The 16,475-nt window shown below is 39.0% G+C and overlaps 2 pseudogenes; one reads left to right on the forward strand and one right to left on the reverse strand.

Moving 5' to 3' along the window:
* Positions 1-1,338: 1,338 nt before the first annotated feature.
* Positions 1,339-8,586, reverse strand: LOC114109726 (small ribosomal subunit protein eS27-like; annotated as a pseudogene).
* Positions 1,580-5,211, forward strand: LOC101110629 (small ribosomal subunit protein uS3-like; annotated as a pseudogene).
* Positions 8,587-16,475: the final 7,889 nt, after the last annotated feature.

The raw sequence follows: 16,475 nt of genomic DNA on the forward strand, positions 1-16,475 counted from the left end.
TTGTTTTAAGGATTATAAGAATTAAACTGTAACAAGATGTTCTCCTCATTTTTAATTGGGTTGTTTGCTTTCCTACTATTGAGTTTTGAGAATTTTTCTAGATACAAGTCCTTTGTTGGGTATATGATTTGAAAATATTTTCCCCCACATCTATAGCTTTCCATTCTCTTGATGTCTTTCACAAAGCAAAAGGTTTTCATTTTAATAAAGTCCAATTTGTCCATTTTTTTCTTTTCTGGGTTGTGCTTTTGATATCAAGTCTAAGAAAGCTCCCTGATCCCAAGTCATGAACAGTTTCTACTCTGTTTTCTTGTGAAAGTTTTATAGTTTTACACTTTACATCTATGATCTCTTTTTCAATGAAGTGTGAGAGTGAGGTCAAGCTTTTTTTGTCTTTAGATTTTTGTGGCATACTTTTGCATTTGGATGTTCAGTTATTCCAACATCATATGTTGAATAGGCTACCTTTTAACCATTTAATTGCATTTTTACCTTTGTCAATAATTCACATTTTCTGACTCAGTTGTTTGATATAGACTGATCCATTGGTCTCTGCCTCTATCCCTCCACCAGCACCACAGCGTCTTGCTTATTCTTCCTTTATAGTAAGTTTTAAAACTGAGTAGACTGATTTCTCCCACTTGATCCTTCTTTTTCAAAATTGTGTTGGCTATTCTGCTCCCTTCCCCTTTCCAAATAAATGTAAGAACCAGCTTGTCTATATCTGCAGAAATTTTACTTTTGATTAGACTTTTGATTGGAATTGTATTAAATCTATTGATGTTTTTGGAGAAAATTGGCATGTTCAATGTTTTTTCCAATCCATGAATCCAGTATGTTTCTCCATTTATTTATGTCCTTTGATATCTTTCTTTAGTGTTTATAGTTGTCAGCATTCAGATCCTGAACAAGTTTTGTTAAATTTATATTTAAGTATTTCTCCTTTAAAATTTTTAAATGAAATATATCTTGAATTTTGATTTCTGAATTGTTTAAGCATATAGAAATATAATCATTTTATGAATTAGCCTTATCTCTTATAGTCGTGCTAACTTCATTTTTTTTTATATTTATTTTTATTTATTTATTTGGCTGCATAGGGTCTTTTGTGGCATGTGGGATCTAGTTCCCCCACCAGGGATCAAACCAAGGGCCTCAGCATTGAGAACTCAGAGTCTTAGCCACTGGACCACCAGGGGAAGTCCCTTCATTTGTTAATCTAAGAGTTTTTAGTAAATTACTTGGGATTGTCTGTGTAGAAAATCATGTCATCTATAAATACACAATATTCTTTATTTTTTCTGTATCCAAAATGTGTTTATTGGGATGGTTTCCCATTCATCCTGATACAGGGTATTTTAAGTGCTGCTTCCATCTGAAGAAGCATCCTTCTGTAAACCTTGCTTTTCATCCTATAGGCTGGCAGAGGACAATAGAGCAACCAAACTATGATTTGTGTGTGGCTAAAGATAGCAGTGATTTTATAGCATCCTGGGCATTTTACATCCAAGAAATACAAAATCGGAGCTCTGCACCAAGCGCTTCTTTTTGTGTTTTTTCTTCTCCACTTCTGGAGAGGATGAAGGTGATCCTTTGCAAAAGTCTCGTTCTCATGGGGAGGTCGTCACTGCCGGAAAGGCCATATTTTCTTTCATGTGCTTTTGTATGCCTTTTATTGCTACTTTCTTTCTCTGACTTATTGCACTGACTAGGACTTCCTGTATTACATTGAATAGGAGTGATGAGAGGACATCTTTGCTTTGTTCCTGATATTAGGGGACAGCATTCAGTATTTCACCATTAAACGTTACATTAACTGTAGGTATTTTGTAGAAGGCCTTTATCAAATTAAGGAAATTTCCTTCTATTTCTATATCGCTGAGAGTTTTTATCATGAATGGATGCTGGATGACTTCAAATGCTTTTTCTGCATTGTTGGATATACTAGAGTCATGTTTCCTCTTTAGTTTTTTAATATGGTGAATTACACTGATTGATTTTTATATTTGGAGCCAGTATGCATGTCTAAGATAAATCCCACTTGGTCATGGAGTAGTAGTCTTTTTATATATTGCTAGATTTGATCTTCTACTTGTTTTTGTTGTTGTTGTTGTTGCTGTTTCAAGATTTTTGTGTACTGTTCATGAGGGATAGTGGTCTATAATTTTCTCTCCTTGTACTGTCTTTGTCTAGTTTTTTTTTTTGGTATCAAGGCAATTCTAGCCTCATAAAATAGGTTGGGAAGTGTTCCTTTCCCTTCCCTTCTGTTTGCTGGAAGAGATTGTATAGAAATAGTGCTATTTGTTTTTTTAAAGTTTGATAGAATTTACCAGTGAAGCCGTTGGGCCTGGAAGTTTGTTTGTTTTTAAGGTTTTCACCTGTGGATTCTATTTCTTTAATACATATGTTACCTATTTCTTCTTTGGGTGAGTTTTGGAATTTTGTGGCTTTTAAGGAATTGGTCCATTTCATCTAAGTTATTGAATTTATGTGCATAGGGTTGTTTAGAGTACTTTTTTTTTTTAACATCTCTGAGGTCTTTAATGACATCGGTAATTTGTGTCTTTTCTATTTTTAATTGTTATTAATAGTACTTTTTTCTGAAGAAGGAAATGGGTACTTTTATTTCACTGATCTTTTCAAAGAACCAGCTTTTGATTTTACTGATTTTCTTTATCATTTTTCAGTTTTAAGTGGCTTTTTTTCCTCTCCTTATTATTTCCTTCCTTCCACCTTCATTTGGCTTACTTTGCTTTTCTTGGTTTCTTAAGATGGATGCTTGGTCTGTTGATTTAAGACCTTTCTTCTTTTCTAATATAAGCTAATTTATAATGCTATAAATTTCCCCTTAAGAACTGATTTAATTTCATCCCACAAAATTTTATGTGTTGTGCTTCATTTTCCTTCAAAAATATTTTATAAGATGCGTGCATCCCAATGTTCATTGCAGCATTATTTACGATAGCCAAGACACAGAAACACCTAGATAACCATTGACAAATTAATGAATAAAGAAGATGTGGAATACTCAGTCATAAGAAAGAATGAACTAAGGTCATTTCCAGCAACAAGGATGAACCTAGAGATTATCATAATAAGTGAACTAAGTAAGGCAGAGAAGGACAAATATCACATGGTATTGCTTATATGTGGTATCTTAACAAAAAAAAATAGACATGAACATATTTATAAAACAGAAAGAGACTCACAGACATAGAAAACAAATTTATGGCTACCAAAAGGAAAGGGAGGAGGGATGAATTAGGAGGCTGGCATTAACAGACATACACTACTATACATAAAACAGGTAACCGACAAGGACCTACTCGATAGCACAGGGAACTATATTCAGTATCCTGTAAACCTATAAGGGAAAAGAATCTGACAAAGAACATAGTTGCTACCTCCCTGAGTCGCCTTCCATTAGGCTGCTATTACCTCAGCGTCTCCTTCAGGAAACAGCAAACCTTCCTTTAATTTAGTGACTAAAGAGTTAACATTTGGCCCATTAGGAAGCCTACCGGACTGAGCTCCAGTGCTGTGATTGAAGACTATTCTGATTGGTCAAGGCCAGCACCTACCGGTCATTAAATATTTGAAACATTGTCTGTGCCGGTACCTTATGTTTGTACAGCATTTTTAGCTTATGAAACATATTTACATATATTATCTTAGTTAAGTTTCACGCCAACTCCAGGCCATCAGTAGGAATTGTTATAGACATCATAAAATATTTTAATTATAAAATTAACACATATGAGTGTGGAAAATGAATCATTATTTGGGGACTCTCTGCTCCGAAAAATTATCACTTACCCAAGATCACATGGTTAGAGGAGTCAGGGTCTAAACTCCTAAAAGCTTTGAGAACAGTTATATCTTACGTGCTCAGGTTGAGGGAAGACGATTTCACTCAGCACTAGATAGATATCCAAAGGCAATTCCAGGAAGAAGGCACCAAGCTTGCACTCAGGGAAAAGTGGGGTGCGGTTCACAGAAAAAAGTTCCAAAGTTCTCTTTCACAGAAGAAGAGCAGGGATATTTTACTAAGGAACAGTGTGAAACGTGGCCCAAAATGTAGTAAAAGATCCTATTTCCATGATCATTTCAGGACACCCGCTCTGAAGGGGTTGGAACCAAAATTCTCCATTGCAGAGTCACAAAGAGCACCCAAGGCAAAGCCTACTTTGCTTGCTCAATTCTTGAGTGCCATTGAGGGTGGCAGGAAACTGGAATTCTGAAGCTGCTGAAGCTGAATTACATTTATTGGGTCATTTTTTCTCCATCACACTTGGGTCCCTCTAGATCGACCTGTTGATGAGAAAGCAAGTGAAGAAGTCTGAAATATTATTCACAGCTCCTCAGCGGCTGTTACCAAGTTCACAGAGGCTTATCCCAGGAGAGAATGATGCTCTAGACCACCCCAGTCCTAAAAGTTCTTTGCGTGTTTGTGTTCCATTTGCAATGGCAATGGGACCAGTTTCCTCACATCATACTCCTTAGGTCATTTAACAGCAGCACTGGGCTATTCCTTAAGATGGCACCAGGTGGCAAGATAGCAGTGCCAGTGTCCAAGAGGTCTCTGATGGCATCCTCAAGGCTGAACTGAACAAGCCTCTAACTTGGGTACTGGCCAAAGATGACACCTCTGGTGAAGTCCGACTTCAACCAACCAGGACAGAAATCATTATCTTGGTCCCCTGGACACAGAATGTTATTGGTGAGAAAAGCCAGTGGATTTAGGAATTAACTGCTGTGCTTCAGAAGAGGTTTTGCTTCCCTGAGGGCCTTGTAGAACTTTATGGGGGAAAGGCAGACAGGAGAACTCCGTGAGCCATTGCCCCAGCAGAGTCTGCAGCACACACTTCTAGGAGGGCTTGCTGGAGTGTGCTATGGGTCATCATGAAGTGGGGCCAAGGCTGCTAGGTTGTAGTGCCTGTGAAACTGAGGACAGAGGGTTAAATCCACGAAGTTATGGATGGACTGATGATCCACAGTGGAGACCCTGTTAACTCCTACGCAGACACCAGCTGGCGCCATATGCTGCTCAGACAGGGTGTGCTGGGCATCAAAGTGAAGATCATGCTGCCTTGAGACCCAAGTGGTAAGAGGGACCCTTAAGAACCCCTGCCCACCATTACCATCCCCACTCCAAAGAGAAGGGAGGGAAGCCATGGATGCCTGCTGTGCCCACAAGTACCCGCAGCATAACACGGTCATAACATGGTCTCTTCGGCAGCTGAATCTGGACTCTGGATGTTGCTCTATAATAAAATCTTTTTTCTTTTTTTAAAAAGTAGGGTTGGGGAATTCCCTGTCTGCCCAGTCATTAGGACTCTACTTTCACTGCCCGGGGGCAGATTCAGTCCGTGGTGGAGGAACTAAGATCTCACAAGCTGCATGGTGTGGGGAAAAATAGAGTTGCCTCCAGGTTTCATGGAGCCTGAATCTTATATTATACAATACAATTTGGGGCCTCTTAAAAAGAGAAAACACAATTACAAACAGAAAATTAGCTATAGAACTTTGGAAAGGACTCTACAAGTGAACGTCCAGGAGCTTTAACTTTATTAGCATCCCAGTGCTTAACAGATCTTATAAAAAGAGGGGAGATTATTCAATTAAATAGCATAGGAGTATTTTTCACCTCTGCTTAACAGTAATTTTTAAAATTTGCTAAAAGAAATGGAAACTACCCAAGGAATAGCATAGGAGATTTTATTGTTTTGTTTGTTTGTTTGTTTTATGGACCTGTGCTTCCAGGCTGGGTGTTTTGTTTTTTTTTTTTTCCCAGTGCTTTTTAAACAGTTTTATTTAGATAAAATTGACAAACTTGTATTTGAAGTATACAATCTAAGTTTTATAAAAGCATCAGTATAATCAAGATAGTGAATATATTCATCACCCTCAAAAGTTTCCTCATGTACCTCCTCCGTCCAGGCCCTCCTTCTACCCCAGCACTTATTTTTTCGTATATTTTAATCTGCTTTTGTAGTTGTTGAAGGCAGAAGGATAGATTTGGATCCTGTTGTTTTATCTTGTCCAAAAGTAGATGCCTTCAGGCTTTTTTGTTTGGTCTGTTTTATTTTATTTTTATGTTTGTGTGTGTGTGCTCAGTTGTGTCCAACTCTTTGCAACCCCTTGGATGCTAGCTCACTAGGCTCCAATGTCCATGGGATTTTCCAGGCAAGAATGCTGGAGTGGGTTGCAGTTTCCTACTCCCAGGAGATCTTTCCCACCCAGGGATCAAACCTGCATCTCCTGTGCCTCCTATATTGTCAGGTGAATTCTTTCCCACTGTACCACCTGGGAAGACTTTATTTTTATTGGAGTAAAATTGTTTCACAATGTTGGGTTAGTTTGTGATGTACGGCAGAGTGATATATGCATCATGATATATATATGCTATCCATATAGCCCTTCTCTTTTGGAACTTCTCCCCACTCCCATGCTCTAGGTCATCACAGAGCACCCAATTGTGTTCCCTGTACTATGCAGCAGATTCCCAGTAGCTATCTGTTTGCACCCCAGTTGGCACTGCAACGCTGTTTACAATAGCCAGGACATGGAAACAAGCTAAATGTCCAACAACAGATGAATGGATAAAGTAGATGTGGTGCAGGCTTTTTTAACACAGAGGAAAATATAAACAACCCAAATATAAAGAAGAGACACTCCTTTAGGGTAAGTATGGTTTTGAACAGAGAAACTAGAAGAGCAATAATCCACGACGAACTCCTCAATCTTAATTCAGAGCAAAAGGGGAGGAGAACACATCCAGGAAGAGGTGCGTCCAGTTCATATGGGTCTTTCTTTACGAATTCACAGATGCACTTTAGGGATGTAGTCATCAAGGCAGAAATCATGTAAAAGAAGAAAAAGACATTTTCTCCCATACCTGACTTGTCATGAACCCACAGTGAAATTAATTTTGGTTTCAGTTTATGTGTCTTGGGTATGAGCCACTATTATGTGGCTGCATGTATACGTGTGCCAGAGTGCAGTTGCTGTATGAATTCAGTAAGTGTTCAATTCTTCACAGTGTTCACTGAGTACCTGTATATAGCCTGGGGATTTGCAAAGACCCTTCAATCCTTCCTTGCCCTCTGCTTAGGCTCTGGCACATTTATCATCCAAGGCTGGGCACAAACACTTCTAGGTTCACTCAACCTGGTAATTGTTTCCTTCCAAAGTACTTGCCAACTGTACTTTTAGTTCTCAGTGAACACTGTTTCCTGAATACTTTGTTTTATGAAATGTTTTTCCAATGTATGTATGAACAAGATCATAAATCTCTTGAAGGCAAGTCTATATCTGTATTACTTCTTAGAAACTCCGCCCACATCACAGAGCCTAACACAATTTGATATATATATTTATTTTATTTTAATATCCTTATTATGTAATTAATACTTGTCCATGATGGAAATGTTCATTATGGAAATGTTAGATGATACAGACAAGCAAAAAAGATTTAAAAATTAACCATAATTCCAATATTGGAGAGTAACTACTACTGGTATTTTGTATAAGGTGTACACCAAATAAGATGTATAGAGGAGCTAAAATTTTAATGGAATATGTTGAAATATACACAGCCACAAGTAAGATGGGGTTACAGGGATGCCATGACATTTCTCGAGAAGCCAGGAAGATGTGTCACTTGTGACCCAGAGCAGGTAGCAGAACTGTGCCTTTAGAGACCTGGCCAAGCATGTGGTCCAGAAAATACTTCTGCCGTCACTTCTTGGAATTCTTATAGCAGGAATAAAGTCCTCTTGCGATGGTATTCAAACAATGTCAGGAGACATGAGGTCCCCAAACCCACAACATCATCTGGGGACTTGCTAGAAATGCAAATTCTCAAGGCCCATCCTAGACCTACTGAAGCAGAAACCCTGGGGGTGGGCCCAGCAGTGTGTGTTTTAACAAGCCTTCCAGGTGATTCTGACGCACAATAAAATTAAAGAACCACAATCTAAGATTGGGGGGGAATGTATCTTATTCATTATTGAGTTCTCTGTCCCAGAAGGTCGGAAAGAATCTGCTAAATCAAGAATACAAGCAACCCTAGAGATGCATCACTTGTTAACATTATTTTTATTATAGTATATTTCTCATCAAAATATGTAAAAGATATAATAAGTACCTGGTATATCCAGCACCAGCACCATCTATAGCAAATTAAATCTTAACAGTTGGCCACATTTCCTTCAGATATTTTTTTGGGAAACAAAAGCATTGCAGATTCAACTGAGAGCTTTTTGCATGTCCTCTTTCCAATCTCATTCTTCTTTCTCCTTCAGAAATAACCAAGATCATGAATCATTAATCATTCTTGTACATGTTTTATGCTTTAACTGCATATTCATGTATCTGTAAACAATATATGGCACTATTTTGCAGGTTTTTAAACTATTTAAATGGTGTCACACTCTACATACCCTGCAATTAGCTTTCCTGAATTGTTTTTAAGATTTATCACTATGCAGACCCAAAGCTGTGATTCATCATTGTAATTGCTGTATAATATTCCCTTCTATGAATACCTGATGATATATGAATCTGATCTTCTATTAATGACATTTAAATGTCTCCAGTTGATTTAGTTTTTCACTCTTAAAAGTAATGCTGCCACAAACATATATGTCTTCTGGTGCAATCAAATTGTGTTTCTCTAAGGTACAGACCAAAGAGTCGATTTTGTGGGATATAGGAATCAGAGCATTTCCGATCTTAATAGATAAAATCAAATTGCTCCCCAAAGTGGTTGTACCAATTTCAATACTCTTTTCCAACATTTGATATTGTTGAAGTTTTAGATTTTTGCCAATCTGATGAGTATGAAATAATATTTCATTTTTATTATAAATTTCTCACTACCTTAATTTCTAGCGAGGTTCAGCACCTTTTCATATTCTCATAAGCCATTTGGATTTGAGAGATGTACAATTAACACATATTTACATGAAAGATATAAATCCCTAACATCATCTGTACTTTTTTAAAAATCAATTTTTGGCTGCACTGGGTCTTAGTTGCTTCTTGCAGGCTTTCTCTAGTTGTGGCGAGCAGGGGCTATTCTTTGTTGCAATGCGTGGGCTTCTCTTTGCAGTGAGTTCTCTTATTGCAGAGGACGAGCTCTAGGGCCCACGGTCTTCAGTAGTTGCAGCACATGAGCTCAATAATTGTGGCACTTGGGCTCAGTTGCCCGGTGGCATGTAGGATCTTCCCAGACTAGGGATTAAACCCACGTCCCCTACCTTGGCAGACAGATTCTTAACCACAAGGGAAGTCCTCATCTATACTTCTGAAAGAGTAGACTAGCTTGAAAGGGAAGAGAAAGTGGAAAATCCCTGCCAGATAGGAGAAAATGGAGTGAGAAGGTAGAGGTATCATTTGCTACCCTTAAGGTCCTTTCCAGGGCTGGTTCTGGCTAATTGTCACATCAGCTGTATTTCCTTCCCCCTAGAGCTGGAGTCCCTAGGAGAGGCTGAGGGAAAGTGGAGTTGCAGTTATCCTCTTCATCGAGGAGGGACTTTTCTGGTCCTGAGTTTTTTCAGCCTTCTTGGACTTAAGACTAGTTAACCCAGTGATTGTCAATGAAAGAAGAAAATCCCTAGTCAGGTGTGTTGTGGAAATCTGGGGGGATTTTTTTTATTATTTATTTATTTTATTTTGGATTTTTTTTATTATCACAATGATTAGGGGACTGGTATTACTGGCATTTGTAGATTAGGACCAGAGGTGCTATACCTCCTTCCACATATGACACAGTACCACCCAACAAACAATTTCCATGGACACGCCAAACCATTTTCAAAAAAGCCCATTTATATGGGTGGAAAGCCTGTTCCAATGATCAAACCTAGCACCTGACTCTGTGTTCCACATAATCACAAAGTGTACTGTTGTGGGTTTACACTGATTTTTCCAGGAATGTAGACTACAGTTTAAACTGAGAGAAGATTCTAACTTTGTTTTATTCAGCATCTGACAACTTTATTATATTTTGTATTATAGTTAAGCCTACGCATTTTATATAGCTTTATGATAAACAGCTCTTCTTTTCTTTCTCCTTTATATGTGGGCATTATAATTATTTAAAACTTCTCAGTGTAGAATGATATTACCTATGAATTTCATTTTGGTATTGAAAAAGGACCTTCCGAAATGTTTATTGAGAACCAGTGAACTAATAGTTCCTTGATAAGGAGAGTTAGGCTAAGAGAGTGAAAAAAAATATCCTAACTTACCCCAAGATACCACGGTTGATAACTGGGAGAACTACGAGACCCCTGTAGGATGATGAACCTAAAACACTTCCAAAACCAGTGGGGAAACAAACAAACAAACATTGGTCCAAATCTTTAAATGGGAAATTCTATCAGAGAGGATCTTATAACTAAAAAGGAAGTATATAGTGAGGTCTATCCCAGAGTAGACTTAAGGAAAATAATTTCAGAGGATCACCTTATAAATAGGTCTTAAAAGAACAATCTAGTGCCACCAGGACCTCTGCAGGGGGTTGTTTAGCTGTGCCCTAGCTGAAGGGGCAAATGGAGTTGAATTCCAGCCAGCAGTCTCTTCACTAAGCTGTGTGCCCATGTGAAGGGTCTACTTTGTATTTATTTATTTGTGACCATGACTCAGGGCATGCGGGATCTTAGTTCCTTGACCAGAGGTCTATCCCACGCCCACTACACTGGAAGGGCTGAGTCTTAACCACTGGGCCACCAGGGAAGTCTCAAGGGTTTACCTTTTAAAAATTTGCACAAAGGAGATTATTCACACACAGTCCTGTGTGCAACCACCACCACCTCTGCTGGTTCACACTATAAAAATCAGCTAGGTTTCATCCTCAGATCTAAACTATCATCGCTAGCAATATATTCTTCGTAACAATATTCCACTGATCTAGAACAAAAGCAATTTAAAAGCCTCGGGCTGTTTGTTATAATGGAATTTTCCTGATGTGAAAAAGTAAGCATTACTGTTGTATTATTAATGGAGTTTTATTCTCTTCTCCACCAAGTTGACAGTTTTAGGATCATGTTGGTACGATTTACTCTACTAAATGATTAGAATACTTCTGTGTCACATTTCTATCTTCCTTTTCTAAATTGGAAATATTTGTATTCTTGCTCTAAAGTCCAACATTTAATGAGATTTGAAGTTGTTTGCTTTGTGTTGAATGGGATTAACCCCCCGCCAGAGCCTACTCTCAAGTCTTTGTGTTGGGGAGGCCTTGGTTATGTGGGCAAATGGATGGTTATTCTCAGCAATAAAAATGAGCAAATAACATGAAAGCGCCCATACCTCAAAAAGCAGAAGAGTGACCTCTGTTTGACCTTGAGGTCTGTGCGCTGAAGTTCTTTAACAGACAAAACAAGCTTCGAGCCAGAGAGAAAGAAGAAGATTGCTTACTTTCTGATTACTTTTGTTTAAACCAACCTTCTTTCTAGTTTATAATCCTTTATGGGAGCATATTAAGAAGAGGCGGTTTAAGGTCTGTTTGGAGTAGAGGAGAATTGTGAAATAAACAATTAATATTTAGGAAAGAGACCCAGAACCTTCTATTTGTCGGGTTTTTTCGTTCCCCTATTTAATGAATATTAGCCTTTGGCTATGGTCTCAGGCATCCCATGTGTTTATTTTGATTGCTGCTGTGATATATTCATTCACTGGTTACACTCCATGTGTTATTTTGGATAATCCAAAAACTAGTGGAACTCGTTGGAGTAAATAATGCAATCATTTCTGCTGGCATGAGTTGTTTATGGCATACAGGATTGTCAATTCCAGTAACAGGGAAGCAAATTCAGTAGTCAGGTTTTGTCCTGGCTAAGTGGTCTTGGAACTTTTGCCTTAAGGAATTAAACAAAAATCAGTCCTATTCCTTCCTTTTTCAGCCAAAGACTCCATTACATCGAAGCTTAACATTTGGTCTCTGTTGCTCCTGCCCTGAGGCTGATCTGCATTGTCCAGCTTCTAGGCTTCTGCTCAGGTCAATGCTTCCTGCTGGGGTGCCCTCCCAAGCTTTTGTGTCTATTGAATCCTTCTTATCTTCAAAGGGGAGTTCAAATCTCAGTTCTTCCAAGAAGCCTTGACACCTATTCTTCCTCCTCCAAATTTTGGTAACCCATGCCTTGGTCCTTCCCAATAGACTATTCATTGTCTTTTCAAGCCTACAGGTTCTTATTTCCCCAAGTAGATTTTAACTTCCTACAGCAGAAATTGTCAATTGCCACCCAATATACCCCACTTCTCAGTAATAGAGGTACATTGCCACCCTCTATTAGAGTAGAACTTTCTAATAGAGATTGGTCGCTCCGGGGCTTTCCTGGCAGTGCAGTGGTTAAGAGTCCACCTGGCAATGCAGGAGACACAGGTTCCACTCCTGATCCGGGAAGACATACCACAGGGCAGCTCAGCCTGGGAGCCACAACTACTGAAGCCCACGCACTCTAGAGCCTGTGCTCCTCAGCAAGAGAAGCCACCACGATGAGAAGCCCATGCACCACAGAGAACAGCCCCTTCTCTTCACAACTAGAGAAAGCCCTCACGCAGCAGTGAAGACCTAGCACTTCCAAAAAATAAAAATAAATAATTTTTTTGTAAGAAATTACCCTCTCCAGCCTCCCTTTACATGGTTAAGTATGGTCATGTGACTAAATTCTGATGAATGAGATATAAAGAGAAAAGTTTTCTGGAACTTACAGGAAGACAGATAAAGGAGAACAAATTCAGATGGGAGGCTGAACATTTTGTCCTTTCCTCCTTCCACCTTCCTGCTGCCTGGGATGAAGAGGGGATGGCTAGAGCTAAGAAAGCCATCTTGAATAATGTAATTTGCAGCGATATGGAATGACCTAGAGATTGTCGTACTGAGTGAAGTCAGACAGAGAAGGAGAAATATTGTATGACATCTCTTATATGTGGAATCTAAAAAGAAATGATACAAATGAACTTATTTACAAAACAAAAGCAGACTCCCAGACCAGAGAAGGAACTTACGGTTGCTGGGAGAAGGGATAGTTAGGGAGTTTGGGATGGACATGTACACACTGTTATATTTAAAATGCACAATCAACAAGAACCTACTGTATAACACAGAGAACTCTGTTAAATATTATGTGGCAATCTGGATGGAAAGGGAGTTTGGGGGAGAATGGATACATGTATATGTATGGCAGAATCCCTTTGCTGTCCACCTGAAACTATCACAACATTGTTAATTGACTATACTCCAATAAAAAGTTAAAAAAAGAGAAAGCAATCTTGGATCATACCGTGACCTTCATTATGGACACCACCAGTTAAGGATGAGGAAACGGAAAGATAGAAGGAGGCCAGAGTCCAAAGACTGTAAAACCACTAGTCCAAGCCTGGCCTATCTCCCCTAGACTTCTTTTCTGGAAAAGGATCAATCTTTTTATGTTTCAGTCATTGTTGTTCACTACAGTCAAATTTACTTCTTCTCTCATCCAGCTTCTTACGAGCAGATCAGCTTTTTAATTATTGCATCACCAGCAGTGCCTGACATAGTACCTGATAAATTCTGAACAGTTCAGTTTAGTTCAGTCGCTCAGTCCTGTCCGACTCTTTGTGATCCCATGGACTGCAGCACGCCAGGCCTCCTTGTCCATCACCAACTCCCAGAGTCTACCCAAACTCAAGTCCGTTGAGTCAGTGATGCCATCCAACCATCTCATCCTCTGTCGTCCCCTTCTCCTCCTGCCCTCAATCTTTCCCAGCATCAGGGTCTTTTCAAATGAGTCAATTCTTCACATCATGTGGCCAAAGTATTGGAATTTCAGCTTCAACATCAGTCTTTCCAATGAACACTCAGGACTGGTCTCCTTTAGGATGGACTGGTTAGACCTCCTTGCAGTCCAAGGGACTCTCAAGAGTCTTCTCTAACACCATAGTTCAAGAGCATCAATTCTTCGGCACTCAGCTTTCTTTACAGTTCAACTCTCGCATCCATACATGACCATTGGAAAAACCATAGCCTTGACTAGACGGACCTTAGTCGGCAAAGTAATGTCTCTGCTTTTGAATATGCTATCTAGGTTAGTCATAACTTTCCCTTCCAAGGAGTAAGCGTCTTTTAATTTCATGGCTGCAATCACCATCTGCAGTGATTTTGGAGCCCAAAAAAATAAAGTCTGACACTGTTTCCGCTGTTTCCCCTTCTATTTCCCAGGAAGTGATGGGACCAGATGCCATGATCTTCGTTTTCTGAATGTTGAGCTTTAAGTCAACTTTTTCGCTCTCCTCTTTCACTTTCATCAAGAGGCTTTTTAGCTCCTCTTTACTTTCTGCCATAAGGGTGGTGTCATCTGCATATCCGAGGTTATTGATATTTCTCCCGGCAATCTTGATTCCAGCTTGTGGTTCTTCCAGCCCAGCATTTCACATGATGTACTCTGCATATAAGTTAAATAAGCAGGGTGACAATATACAGCCTTGACGTACTCCTTTTCCTACTTGGAACCAGTCTGTTGTTCCATGTCCAGTTCTAACTGTTGCTTCCTGACCTGCGTACAGGTTTCTCAAGAGGCAGATCGGGTGGTCTGGTATTCCCATCTCTTTCAGAATTTTCCAGTTTATTGTGATCCACACAGTTAAAGGCTTTGACATAGTCAATAAAGCAGAAATAGATGTTTTTCTGGAACTCTTACTTTTTCGATGATCCAGTGGATGTTGGCAATTTGATCTCTGTTTCCTCTGCCTTTTCTAAAACCAGCATCTGGAAAAACATCTGGAAGTTCATGGTTCATGTATTGATGAAGCTTGGCTTGGAGAATTTTGAGCATTACTTTGCTAGTGTGTGAGATGAGTGCAATTGTGAGGTAGTTTGAGGATTCTTTGGCATTGCCTTTCTTTGGGATTGGAATGAAAACTGACCTTTTCCATGGCCACTGCTGAGTTTTCCAAATTTGCTGGCATATTGAGTGCAGCACTTTCACAGCATCATCTTTTAGGATTTGAAATAGGTCAACTGGAATTCCATCACCTCCACTAACTTTGTTTGTAGTGATGCTTCCTAAGGCTCACTTGACTTCACATTCCAGGATGTCTGGCTGTAGGTGAGTGATCACACCTTTGTGATTATCTGGGTCATGAAGATCTTTTTTGTATAGTTCTTCATGTATTCTTGCCACCTCTTCTTAATATCTTCTGCTTCTGTTAGGTCCATACCATTTCTGTCCTTTATCGAGCCCATCTTTGCATGAAATGTTCCCTTGGTATCTCTAATTTTCTTAAAGAGATCTCTAGTCTTTCCCATTCTATTATTTTCCTCTATTTTTTTTGCACTGATCACTGAGGAAGGCTTTCTTATCTCTCCTTACTATTCTTTGGAACGCTGCATTCAAATGGGTATATCTTTCCTTTTCTCCTTTGTTTTTCACTACTCTTCTTTTCACAGCTATTTGTAAGGCCTCCTCAGATGCTATTTTCTTCCTGACTCATTTTAACAGTTTTTCATCATCATTAATATTACAATTTCTGTTTTTCAAATCATGCCCATTAATCTTATGCTCCAATTTCAGAAGCTGATATTGTTTCCACTGCATAGTTTTTTATCCTTATAGATGAAATCATTTAAGAAATAGAAGAGATAGTGGGAGGGAAAGGGAGAAGGCATTATTAGATAACAGAGAGAAGGAGACAAGTTCACCCCATGACCCAGAGGAGCCCACATAAAAGATGTTTTCATGGGTTTAATTTCATCTGGTTCATTTTGCTCCATTTCAGGCAAAGGAGAAACAAGGCATTTATATGCCTGTACAATTCTCTGAAGCCCCATCTTCTTTCATTCATTTGACCTTCTGATAATGAGGTCATCTGTGATCTATGATATGGACCCCAGTCACTTAGCAGGAAGAAGTACTCTAGAAGTTTTGAACCATGTTATCCAATATGTCAGTCAGAACTTGGTCAAGAAATAAAAGTTATTCCAGGTATTACACGATGCTCAATATCGCTCATTATTAGAGAAATACAAAACAAAACCACAATGAGGTATCATTTCACACTGGTCAGAATGGCCATCACCAAAAGTCTACAAAGAATAAATGCTGGAGAGGGCGTGGAGAAAAGGGAGCCCACCTATACTGTTAGTGGGAATGCAAACTGATATAACCACTATGGAGAACAGTACGCCTTTTGCTTCTCTTCTTTTCACAGCTATTTGTAAGGCCTCCTCAGACAACCATTTTGCCTTTTTGCATTTCTTTTCCATGGGGATGGTCTTGATCCCTGCCTCCTGTACAATGTCACGAACCTCTGTCCATAGTTCTTCAGGCACGCTGTCTGTCAGATCTAGTCCCTTGAATCTGTTTGGCAGATATATAATTGTTAGGGAATGATTTAGGTCATACCTGAATGGTCTAGTGGTTTTCCCTACTTTCTTCAATTTAAATCTGAATTTGGCAATAAGGAGTTATTGCCCTATTATTATTTCC

The sequence above is a fragment of the Ovis aries genome, chromosome 20 (assembly GCF_016772045.2).
Source record: "Ovis aries strain OAR_USU_Benz2616 breed Rambouillet chromosome 20, ARS-UI_Ramb_v3.0, whole genome shotgun sequence".
NCBI classification, from domain to species: Eukaryota; Metazoa; Chordata; class Mammalia; order Artiodactyla; family Bovidae; genus Ovis; species Ovis aries.